This window comes from Aulonocara sp. 'chitande type north' Nkhata Bay, linkage group LG19, assembly GCF_057382095.1.
Source record: "Aulonocara sp. 'chitande type north' Nkhata Bay isolate Kocher_YH1m ecotype deep benthic linkage group LG19, A_spYH_male_GT1.1, whole genome shotgun sequence".
In the NCBI taxonomy this organism is placed as follows: Eukaryota; Metazoa; Chordata; class Actinopteri; order Cichliformes; family Cichlidae; genus Aulonocara; species Aulonocara sp. 'chitande type north' Nkhata Bay.
The window spans coordinates 17,343,845-17,356,251 of record NC_141362.1 but is presented as its reverse complement, the minus strand read 5'-3'; positions in this window follow the sequence as shown (position 1 = coordinate 17,356,251).

Here is a 12,407-nt window from a genome sequence, read left to right as displayed (position 1 = left end):
CCCAGACAGTTGCACTGCTGGAAGACTCTTAATCTTGAATTCAATTAATTAAATTCACCAAGTAACTTTTTGAATTTTTTTGGGGGCATAATTAATTTAAATGCTTCAAAAGGCACCAGTAAATTATCCTGCAAATAATATTAACAGGGAGAGAAAATTTTTTTTTTTTTGTAAACAGGTGAATACAGGCATGTCTACAGCCATCCTTAGCAAGTGTGGGAGTCGACATGTCATGTGGATAGTCTTTTTTATGTCTGTACCAAATAGTAAAAACGTTTTAATTTGCTGAAAAAAAAGTAGTCAGAAATTATACAGTTAAGACATTTTTACACACCAACCAGAAGACCTTGGCTTTATTTGTTTATTTATTTTTGTGATAAATTCCTATTTGACTGAACCCTGACTGATAAATAAACAACCTCTTTTGGATTTGACATAGAGAGTATAAAGATTTTAGATTAACACATTCCACAGGACGCTGTGTTCAAATGTTTTTCCTTTTTAAAAAAGGATAACTTGGATTTACTGAATCAATGTTGAAGTGCAAAACCTTCTGAAATATCGCGTGTCTTTTATGCTTCTTCTCACTATGTTTAACTAAAAATGTGGTACCATTAAGCAATTTGACTGTGGTTTTGTTGTGCAAGTATTATGTTTAAGACTTGATGCTGTTACAGTGATAATTACCCTCAAGAAGAAGCACATTTTTAAAGCACGAAAGAACTGGTGGGGTAAAACACTAATCAAAGTGAGATACTGAACAATACACACAGTACAAAGCAGGAAGATTGGCTTTAATTTAACTCTGAGGGGATTTTGGAAGTGCTTTAAACGTTGTGGAGGCAAACAAAACGTTGCTCTGAAGGTTCAGTTAAACAACTGGATGGCCTTGTTAAGTTTCTTTCATAAGAAAAAAACTGCATTCCTGCTTTTGCCTTATCTCTGTGAGAAATAAAGCCCTGTGAGTAGGGATGGGTATTGTTTAGGTTTTATCCAATACCAGTACCAAACCAGTACTTTTGAAACGGTGCCGGTGCTTAAACGGTGCTCGAACCAGTGCTTAAAGAATGAAGAACACAAACTTTGTCCAAAAACCTCTCATGTTTAGCTGTTTTTTTTGTAAAAAGATAACAATGTTAGCCTTTTCTGCAGCTATAGGGGATTTATGGTATCACTCTTGGCTGGAAGCAGTGCTTAATCAATGGGGGAAAAAAAACACCAACTTTGTCCAAAAACCTCTCATGTTTAACTGTTTTCTACTTTTTCTTTGGTCATTTTAGCCTTTTTGGCCAGTGAAAGAAATCTCCGTCCCGGGTTTCTCCATGGATCGGGTTTCCTCCAAGGCGTGAGCACCGATAAGCAGAGTTCTGTATAAAATTAATTATTCAAAGTAAGCTCAGGTATGCCGTTCAGCAGGTTAGTTACAGCGCCGGGAGTAGCTTGGGAGAACAAAATGACACAGAAACTGCTTCAGGTTGCTCTTCCAAAATCAACTCAAAGGTTTATTCAGTATACAACAGTTTATATAGAGGAAAAAAAAAGGTTCGTGTGTCAGCAGGTTCTCAGTTCAAACCGGTACAGACCAAATAAGGAAACGTCTTCCTGCCTTCTGAGCAAAGAAGTATCCTTTGTGTAGTTTATCAGTTCAGCTACAATTTATGATCATTCCAGCAAAATACACTCCTAGACATAGAATACAGAGTTCTTTCATTAGTGAATTCTGAAACAAACCACCTGGCCTTTAACAAGCTCTTTTCTAAAAGATAAGGAAGGGAGGATGGGAGTAAGGAAGTGGTCTCGTCTCTGTGGTATTTTCGACCTTGAGGTACCATCCTGTGATTCTTACACATTAATTCTTGGGTCACAGAGAAAGAGAAAAACAACTAGTAAATGGGCCTTATTGAGTAACAGTTTTCCTGTATAATATCACTATAAAACAATATCCTGTAAATGCTACCATGGTATCAAAATATCACAACAGCCAGGGTGAAGGTAGTATCTGCCATCAAACAAGAAGACAGCCGCATGTAACTACAAGGGTGTTTGCTAGTTCACCTTACATGCATTAATGTAATAACGTGGTTAGCCTACTCAACGTAAATTACACACGAACAACATTAAGCGACTCACCCAGAGAAGAACGGCTGCTGCTGCTGCCATCATCATCATACGTCATCATTTCTGCTACACTGGCAGGGCTAGGGGCCAGGACTCTCCTCTTCGGGTTTTTGGGGGATGTTGCAAACTCCGGGTCTGATAACAGGCACCACACCTGCACTCGGTGTGAGGTCTTGCAGCAAGCTATCAAATACGGTGCATTTCTCGGCTTTTAAAAAAAGTGTCGCCAGGTGTTTCATCATATTCGAAGTGTTACCTCCTTTGCACAGTATCACCTTAAAGCACTTGTTGCAGGCTGCTGAGTTTGCATCTTTTGCTGTGAAGTACAGCCAGACTTTTGACCGCTTCGCCTTGGGCGTTTTTAATCTGTAGCTCTGCTCTAAAAGAACCTACGTACCTGGGCCCGCCTACTACGCTTGCAAAGTTAAATGATTGGCTGGAATCCAAAGTGTATGACATCTCAGGAAAAAAAAAAAAAAGCACCGAAATTAACCAGACTGAAATGTGCGCTGCTTTTCGGTCTGGTTACTACCGTTTATGTCAGAACCAGTGTCATCATGGCACCGGATACCGGTACCCATCCCTACCTGTGAGTGGATACAATTTCATCACAAAGGATTTCTCCAGGAACTGACAGTTGGTCATTTCAACCATCATCTTACAAAAATACTAACATGTGGAATTATTTTTTTGTTGTTTGTGTAGTAATCTTGTACTTTGTCTTGTGCATACAAAAAGTGTACAATAAATTAATATTTGTTAAAGATTTAGTTATGATATAGATACTTAATGTACAAGTCTAAAACTCTCAAAATGTATCATAAAAATAACTAATAAAATGGAAACTTCACTGACACACAGAAGCAACACAAGTCCTCATTTTGTCCTAACATCACACCTTCAATGTTTTTCATTCCTTGACTACCATTCCTTGCTGTCACCTTGTCAGACACTTTCTGTCTGTTCATATTCACATCAGCAATGTTTGATGAAGGCTATGTTTCAAGAAAATGCATCATCTCACTTAGAAACTGGTAGCATTAGTTAACATCTTGCCCAATAAATGATGTGATTTTAAGACACAATCTACTGTTTTTGTTTGGCTTTTTTCTTCACATGGTAGGCACTTGGTCTTAGTCTTTCCCCTAGTAAGGTCAGTCAGAACCTTTGATATATCATACTAATTATAATTTCTGTCATCTGGAGATTGTATGAAAGAATTGGGTTTTCCTTTCAATTTCTTAGGATTTCTTAGTATTTTTACAGGGTTAGAAAGACTATAAAGGACTGATACTATAAAAAATCTGTATCATTTCATACGGTTTATGTAGTTGTATATAGCAGTATTAATATAGTTGTCAAGAACTATCAAGCCACACCTTGACTTGTCCTCCCTACACGCCTGTGTACCTCTGCACTCCATCTTAGAATTGCTTTTTTTTAAAAACCTAACCAATAAGCAAAAATGAACTGTAAGTGAAGCAAGTAAAGAATGTAAAATAAAGCTTTTGAAATAACTCTCCTGTGCAGGACACAGACTCCAAAAAAAAAAAAAAAAAAAAAATCCTGCTCAGTGCTATTTTTGTTTTTGTTTTGTTTCTTTGTTTTTGTTGTTTTACTTTACCAAAGGTAAAGGTATTTAGACTTAATTGAATACTTGTTAGAAGTGCTGTTGGGTGCATTTAAAGAGACCAGCTTTGTTGTTGTTTTTTTCCTCTGAACACGTCTTAGGCAGTTTATCCCTGCTTGGGAAGTCCCGTGAAGCCACAGCTTGACATACATCCACAGTAGATGGGAAGTATTCATGAACTACAACCTTCAGGTCACTCCACATTTAGGGTTTAAGTCAAAGCTTTGGCTGGGTCACTCAAGGACAGAGTCTTAGCATGAGGCCACTTAAGTGTAGAGATGGACCGATCCGATATTACGTATCGGTATCGGTCCGATACTGACCTAAATTACTGGATCGGATATCGGAGAAAAATAAAAAATGTAATCCGATCCATTAAATATCACGAAAGCACCTCACAAAACTTGCAACACGCCGTAACTCACCTCAGAACGTTAGCACGTCGGAGCAGTGTGGTCACGTGATAGAGCGGCTGTGGCATGCGGGACCTGTCGGTGGTCTGGATAGCATGTGGAGCTTCGCTAGCAACCCGGCATTTCATCTCCGACAAAGTTATCCCGAGAGAAGTAAAGCAAGTGTGTAAGTCCATCTCTGAATGTTTGTAAAGCATTCCTGCGTTAATCTTAACAAGCGACTGCCTCTCGCTCTCCGGCTGCTACTTCAATCGTGAAACTGCTTAACGATCAGCTGATCGGCTTTTCTGTCGCGAGTCCGTGTCTCTGGTTTGCTTTTGGCCCACTTTGCACCAGAAAGAGGAAACCAGTGGCTGAACAACAGCAGCACGTTTAAGCTTGATCAGCTGTTGTTAGAATTTATTTAATATTACTATCTACACCAGTATCTTTTTCTACGTAGCTGACGCTGGTAACTGTGCAGGGGCGGATCTAGCAAAGTTTAGCCAGGGGGGCCGATAGGGCATGAACAGGGAAAAGGGGGCACAAAGACATACTTTTCTTTCTTATTCTCATTTAAAATGTCGAGCTTTTAATAAATAATTATCTGACACCCAAAGTTTTAATTTGATGTAAAATGAATAGAAGTCAATTACTGTATATAGTGACTATTAAGTCTAATATATATACCCTAGTAAGCTATAGTACTTTTTACTTTGGGAAGGTACCATCTGTGCAGTCTGCAATTTTGTTGAAGAAAGATGTTGAATCTATTTAATATTTCTTGAAAAATAATTGATTTCTGTGCATTTTTTTTCACACTGCATCAAATTAAGGTTGATTACGTCGATTAAGCATCATAAGGTGGAGCGTGAGGGGTGGTTCCCTATTTTTTATTTATTTATTTTTGTTGCTGGGAGTTGGAACCCTATTAGTTAGGTTGCTTAATATTTACGCTAAGTACTCTTTAAAATACCAGAATAGTGAGGATGGTGTAGGTCTAAGTTTATTAGATTGATCAGTATTGCTGAACTATGAAATATTTTTTTTGTATACAGGTATAACAGAATAGCTTTAGTGTAGTTGTTGTTTTAAACTTGAGTATGAACTTGCAGACTTGCAAAATGCAGCAAGATATTTTAAAAAACAGTTTTGTTGATTAAAAAACATTATATCGGATTCATATCGGTATCGGCAGATATCCAAATTTATGATATCGGTATCGGTATCGGACATAAAAAAGTGGTATCGTGCCATCTCTACTTAAGTGTTTGTTGCCTTAGCGTTGGACTAGCATCCAGGCTCAGGTCTCTGCACTCTGGAATAGCTCTTCGTTCGTATCTCTGTATTCAATGAAAGAAATGACAGTCCAGTGATTAGGAAGAAGCATTTCCTGTTTTATTTTGTAAGTCCTGTTTCTCTTTCATCTTTTCTTTATGTTATTTTTCCTCAGCATTTTTTTAAGTTGTTCTCAATTAGCCAGCGTCCTCTGAGTCAGCCTCATGCATTTCATTTGGTGTCTTTCACCTTCCTGTGTATGTTTCCTTTGAACAATAAATGCAGAAAATTTGACTTTTTCTTTGACTGCATGAATGTATAAACCTAAATTTGTGTCAACTCCACCTTCAAGCCTGTCACACTTTGCATTTGGCTTCTTTCATCCTTCACTCAGCTTGAACTGCACTGAGTGTCCTGCCACTGAGAAACACACCCACAGCATGGTGTTTGCGACCACCACTGTTCCTCACTGTAGAGATGGTATTTGTCATATGAAAACCTGTGCAAGGTGCTATACAAAACAAATATAAAGCTCAGTGGGGGAAAGTGCCTAAAGTGTGCCAGTGTAGCTCTATATCTTTCTTTTGGACAACATTTTACATAGATGTCTTTTTGGTCAACAGGTAGCAATTTTAAATCACTTCACTGGTGACAGTGATACAGTCTAGACAATATTAGGCTAATACCCAGGCTAATTTTGAATAAAAAAAAACATCTAAATGCAATGTAACAGAAGCAAATGGGAGCTCAAAGTCAGTACTCAGTCTTGCAGCATTGAGCACAGCAAAAACATCATGTCAAAGCTGAACTTGTCAAAGAAGGATTTGGGGGAGGGGGTCACAGATTGTTTGACCAAATGGTATTCAAGCTGTGTCAGAGTCGGTCACAGATCATGGAGACATAAGATTCATTCAGTTCGGTAATGTAACAGTCAGACTACAAATATATCAATAATAGCATTTCTTTTAACACAGGAGGGAAAAGCATCACACATTTTGGTGAAACTAGCAGGAATGTGAAGGGAGAAGAATCAGAAGGTTTGACTCTCACTACTTTCTGCATTTCATTTTTTTTTCAGGGTTTATTCCAAACATTTTGATGTAGAAATGTAGATACATCCTTATTACTCATTGGCATCACTCTACCTATGCCATTTTGTTAAAGTTAACATCAGCCCACACAAGTGAAAAAATTTTTAAAATTAAATTAGCCAATATTTATAAATCACAAGATTTTGACCACTTACATGTGTATATCTTTGTTTTCACTGCTGACTTTAAATTGGTACATAGAGGACACATGAGCTTAAGTGATAAATTGACTTTCTAAATTAAAATTTATTTTTCTTTTTTATATTTTGCCATATCAACATTACCAGTACTCTTTGGATTTAGTTCCTTGTCACTCTGTTTTTTTTTTCCAAAAAGTAACTGAAGTTGAATGGTCGCTGCTTCAACACACACGCTTGATTGAGCATCCAGTGCAGATGTGGTAATAAATAAAAGTTGTCAGGACAGAACTTCCAGGGCAGGAATCTAAAAATACTTCAGGATTGAATTTCTTAATAATAGTTGTGTGCAACAGCTCTATGTCCAGCTCCATGAATTCCCACTGTGCAATAACTCAATTCACTGAAAAGAGTCCAGTTTTGGCCTCATATTGCAATTTGATAGTCCATTTATACATACTTAGTAATGGAGTAGAGAAAATACTGTATACTTGTAAGAAATTATCAGCCCAATGCACAAACACTACCTGTGGTATGTTTTGGGAAGTAACAGTGTTTCTTGCCATTTCCTGTAGAATTTTCAATAGAATGTATAAAATATATCATTTTGAATATTGATGATCAGTAAAAACATGGTACACTGTGACTTTCTGCACACAACAAACCAGCAAAATATTTTTTTAAATGGTAGGTTTTTAAAACAATTAGCGTATTAAAATCTGAAAGAATTTACCCAGCGCTGACATTTAAAAGATCATTTCTGAATCTGGTTTATTCAAACATTCCTCTGATATTATACAGTGTACATACTTTTTCTGCAGATAGAACCAAAACCTGTGAATAAGAACAAAGCAAACTGTGTGTGTGTGTGTGTGTGTGTGTGTGTGTGTGTGTACCACACAGTGGCCTTGTTGCCTTGTTATTGATTGCTTATTCTCTATGTTCTAGTCATTATAAGACTCAGCTGTTTAATCATCATATTCAACTCCTCATTAATTCAGCTCATTCCTTCATTCATTCATTTGTATAGGCAATGGTTTGACAGGATACAGACCTCAAAGCCTGTAAGAAATTGATTCCAGGACTGACTGACATAATTACTGTATTGTAATAGTTATAAAATGAAGAAAAAAAAGCAGCATTATGCAATCAGTCCATCTGGTGAACCGTAAACTCCCCTGTGATTGTGCAGGATCTGCACACTTAATGAAAAGGTAATGTGCAGCTAACTCGCACTTTTCCCATTATTTACACAGAAAGAAATTTGCTTCATGTTATCCAATTATCATACAAGTGTGATTAGAAAAAAAAAGTTTTGCTGTGAAAGCCAAAATGATTACAATCATAATTGAGGCTTGTTTAAATAATACATTCAGAGTAATTAACTCTGATCTTTGGGTGTTCTTTTTGTTGCAGCTAATAGGAGCAAATGCTCTTAGTAATAAAGTTTGAACTTGTTAGTGACACAGCACACGTGATCTCTCATTAGGGATGGGTATTGATAAGATTTTCACGATCCCGATTCCATTTCCGATTCTGTTTAACGATTCGATTCTTTATCGATTCTTTTTAAAAAAGGAGAACACTAAGGTCGATTAGCTTAGAACTTTGTTTTATATCTTCTCTTTGAACAAGATAGAAATTTAGGACTAACATGGCCTTACAAACCCAGCAGTGAGATCTTAAGAGATCCACAGCCTATGGCTCTTCCATGGGGTGTCACAGGGTCCCCAGGAAAAGAAATTGTAAATGTAAAATAATAAAATAAATATTCTTCTGTAGCAATAACAAAGTTTAACATAAATTATTTTGTAGCAATTACACAAGAATATCCAGTAATGTCCCTGCCTACAATTAAACACATTCACTTACCGAAAATCGGGGGCATCTGCTGTGGCAAATGGGTTCAAGCCTTTGACCACAAACTTAGTCACTGCTCGGTGACATTCGTCTATCCTGGCCTGAAAGGAGACGCTACCGGTAGACTGCAGCGACAACTGCCAGCATCTGAGCCAGCCAGACTCTGTCTGTCTCATCATGGTCACCTAAATGCAGTGCATAGTAATGGCAGGTTTTGTAATAAGGCAGATCACGCTAACATAATATGCACTGTTAGTTGATTATTTACCTGCCGCATTAATGGGAGAGGATGTGCAAACGTTACCGCTGCTGCTGGGTTGAGATTCACGAGTCCAGAGCAGAATTACAAACATGATATTCATTTAAGGTCACCGCGTGTTTTGTGAGCAAATGCTTTTGCATATTCGTAGTGTTTCCTCCCTTAAATGAAATATCTACTTTGCAAGTATTGCAAGTTGCCCTGTTGTCATCCGTTCTCGTAAAGTATAACCAAACTTTTGAGGATTTGAGCCGCCATGTTTCCTGCCAGGTAAATGATGCTCCGCAACGTGGTGACATCATTCGGGGCGACTGGAATCGATAAGGGAATCGTTTGCAAAAATGGCCAACAATGGCAAACAATGCCAAGGAATTGAAACAGTGGGAACCGGTTCTCAACAAGAACGGGTTTTCGATACCCATCCCTATCTCTCAACCAGTTTCATTCTCTCTACTCTTCCTACATAACAACCTTTGCACACTGTATGCATGTAAGCCACATTCCTCAGTCATCTGTTTGATGTTTGTCTGGTGGACAGTATCTTTTTATGCTTGAGGTCTTTCAAAGCAGTTCTGAAGGGCAGGAGGCAGGGCAGCAGCTAGTTCTTGAAGATAAATAAAAATGCGCACACTTGTTCACAAGCCTGACAAAGTTGTCCACAAAAAAGAGATAAAAGAAGCAAGGTGCCACAATGTCAGCATTTCACCTTTAGCAGTAAAACACAAACCTTTCACAGAGAGATTTGTGCTCAGTTAAATTGGCTTTCTGGTTAATTGTTTCAGTGTGGACATGACGTGGTCCGGGTAGATAATGGCTCTCTCACATTTCTCAACACATTTATGACCCTTTCCCCTTTGGAGGAGCCATGCTACCAAACTGCTATTAAAATGAAACCTGTTGCCACTAATAGTAGGTCTAGTTATAGCTGAGTTCTATAACATCATCGGCATTGAATCATTATAAAAAAACAAAAATCACAGTTTTCCACATCTGATTCTGGCCTGGCGACGTGGACAACAGTTATTGTTTATTAGTGAATTTGGAGCTTTTACTGAATGACTCTAGAAGTGCCTCTTTCTGCTTTCTGATGTAATATAGGGGAGATTTTGCCAATATGGTCATCTGGGGCACACGACTCCTACCTAAAAGTGAGTATATCCTTAAAGAAGAGCTTAAATTGACTTTGTCAGATGGAAAACTGCAGAGCTACACCAATGTGTGTATATATACAGAAATATTTATCTTAAAGTGGGCTACACAGATTATGAGTACAGCAGGAGAATCTAGATCTACCATTAGATACTAAAAGTTAAGATGTCTCAACCTCATCCTTATCTTTTTTTTTCTTTGAAGAGATTATCTCAAAAGTCAGTATGAAAGTGCAGTATGAAATTAATGAAGTTCTCTTTCATGTATTTGAAAAACATTTCTAGGTACAAGTACAAAGAAGGATTATTAAGAGATTTATTATTTATTTAGCAGTGAAACTTGTCTTTTTGAGTAGTTATAAAAGTGACTTCAAGCCACTGGTCTCCACAAGGAACTAAGGTTCAAAGAGGCTTTCAGGTTGAACTTGGATCATAGTTTTTACACAGAGCTTTTGCTATCTTTTTCATTAGCTGTTACGTGTAGATAAAGATTGATTAGCCTCTTGCTTTAAAAAAATATATATAAACACACACATGCGAGAAGAAAAAAAAATCTGTTTTTACAAGGAAAGAAACTGACACCATTGCAGAAAAAAAAACAATCTTTTTATTCAGAATTTGACCCTTCTCTTTGAACCAACAGGATTACTAATGTTTGCTGTGTTAGTATTTCAATTTAAGGAGTAAAATCCCAGTAAAACGAATGGAGCATTGCATGTATACGGCTGTTTGGGATTTAACCATCAGTCTGCACCTTGTCAGACAAATTCTCTCTAATCTTGTTTTCAAAGAACTGCCATATTCTGAAACGTGCATTTTGTTGGATTTAGGTAAGGTTAGCAAATGCGCTTGTATGAAGAGAAATAAATGCATGCAGTAAATAAAAGCCCAACCCAGGTAAATAATAGGCTCCCAGCATAGCCTGCTGAGCCATCATCATGTCCTGTCTGCATGACTAGACTAATGTAATCATAATTGGCTTTTAGTGTTCTTTTCTAAGAATCAACACACAAAGCATGTTTAGTTGTTGTTTTTTTCTTTCATAGAAGAAGCAGTTTACCCACAGTGTGAATGGATAATTAAATTGCTGGTAATTATGTATCGATCTGGAGCTTTAATGTTGTCAAAGGTGGTGTTTGTAATAGACAGGATTGTCAGTCATTTGCAGTGTTTATGGATGGGGAAAAAGTGACACAGAGGAGAGTGAAAAGGTAGAAATGAAGATGGTAAATGGCCTGTATTTATATAGCGCTTTACTAATCTCTAAGGACCCCAAAGCGCTTTACACAACCAGTCATCCACCCATTCACACACACAGTCATGGCAAGCTACATTGTAGCCACAGCCACCCTGGGGAGCACTGACAGAGGTGAGGCTGCCGTACACTGGCGCCACCTCTGTCGACCAATCAAAAAATGATATGGCAACATGGTTGTTTGGTTGTTTAGGGAGAGGGGGAAGTTTTAGGAGTGACAGAACAATGAGGCAACTGCTGAATGAAAACATGAGGAGTGATACACCTGCTGCTGTCAGGCCTGCAGGTATCAGGCTGTGATGTTCTCCTTTATAGTGGACAGAAATTATTTTTTTGGAGTGGCACAAATAATTTGTGCTGCATCTTATTGAATGCAGAACAGCTGATTGTTCTGTAAATAGTTTGAAATGGTTATTAAAAAAAGGGGGTAAAAGGTAAATGGCTGCAAATAACTTTGTTGTTTGCAAAACTTGTGCATAGGATTTTAAAATTGACAATTTATATTTGCATTTAAAGTTATGAAATATGATTCATTAAACATGTTTGTGGTTGTTACAGTAAAAAATATAACTTTCTACTCGGATTTTATGTTTTTTTGTCTGATTTTAGATCAGTTGTGTTAATACAGTATGTCAAAATGAAGACATGACTGTAAATTCAGCTGCAGTTTCCTGCCTTTCTTTCAGTGCACACTGGGAGATACTCCAGACCTTTTGGTGACCCTGAAAAAAAAAAGGCAGATAGAGAAATTGGACTGGATTGAAAAGACACTCATGCGGCAGCTCAGATTGGTTATTTGGTTTCAAATACTGTCATCCACAAAGGTATAATGTAGTCTTTTTTTTTTATTACATTGTAGTTTCAAATTGTGCTATATTTATAAATCCAAAACACACTCAGTTATTTTGTTTACAGTGGCTTTTATTATTTACACTGCATCCATAACTTTCTTTTCTTGCTTTGGGGATTAGCTAATAAATTCATGATCCCTGTGCCCAGAGTTTGTTTGCTGGAGTTTCAATTCATGTGCTGTGAAGAAGCTCAAGGATTCTTATATAGGTGATTCTTATAAGGTGTTATTTTGTTCGTGTTACTTTATGAAGACTTTGTTAAATGATATTTCAGTGAATGATTATTGCAAATATACCCAATCAAACATAACATTTAAAGTTATTTATTTGTGGAAGCATTTTTATAGTTTTAACATTTATTAACCCTTCTCTCTTCCAAGGTCCATTT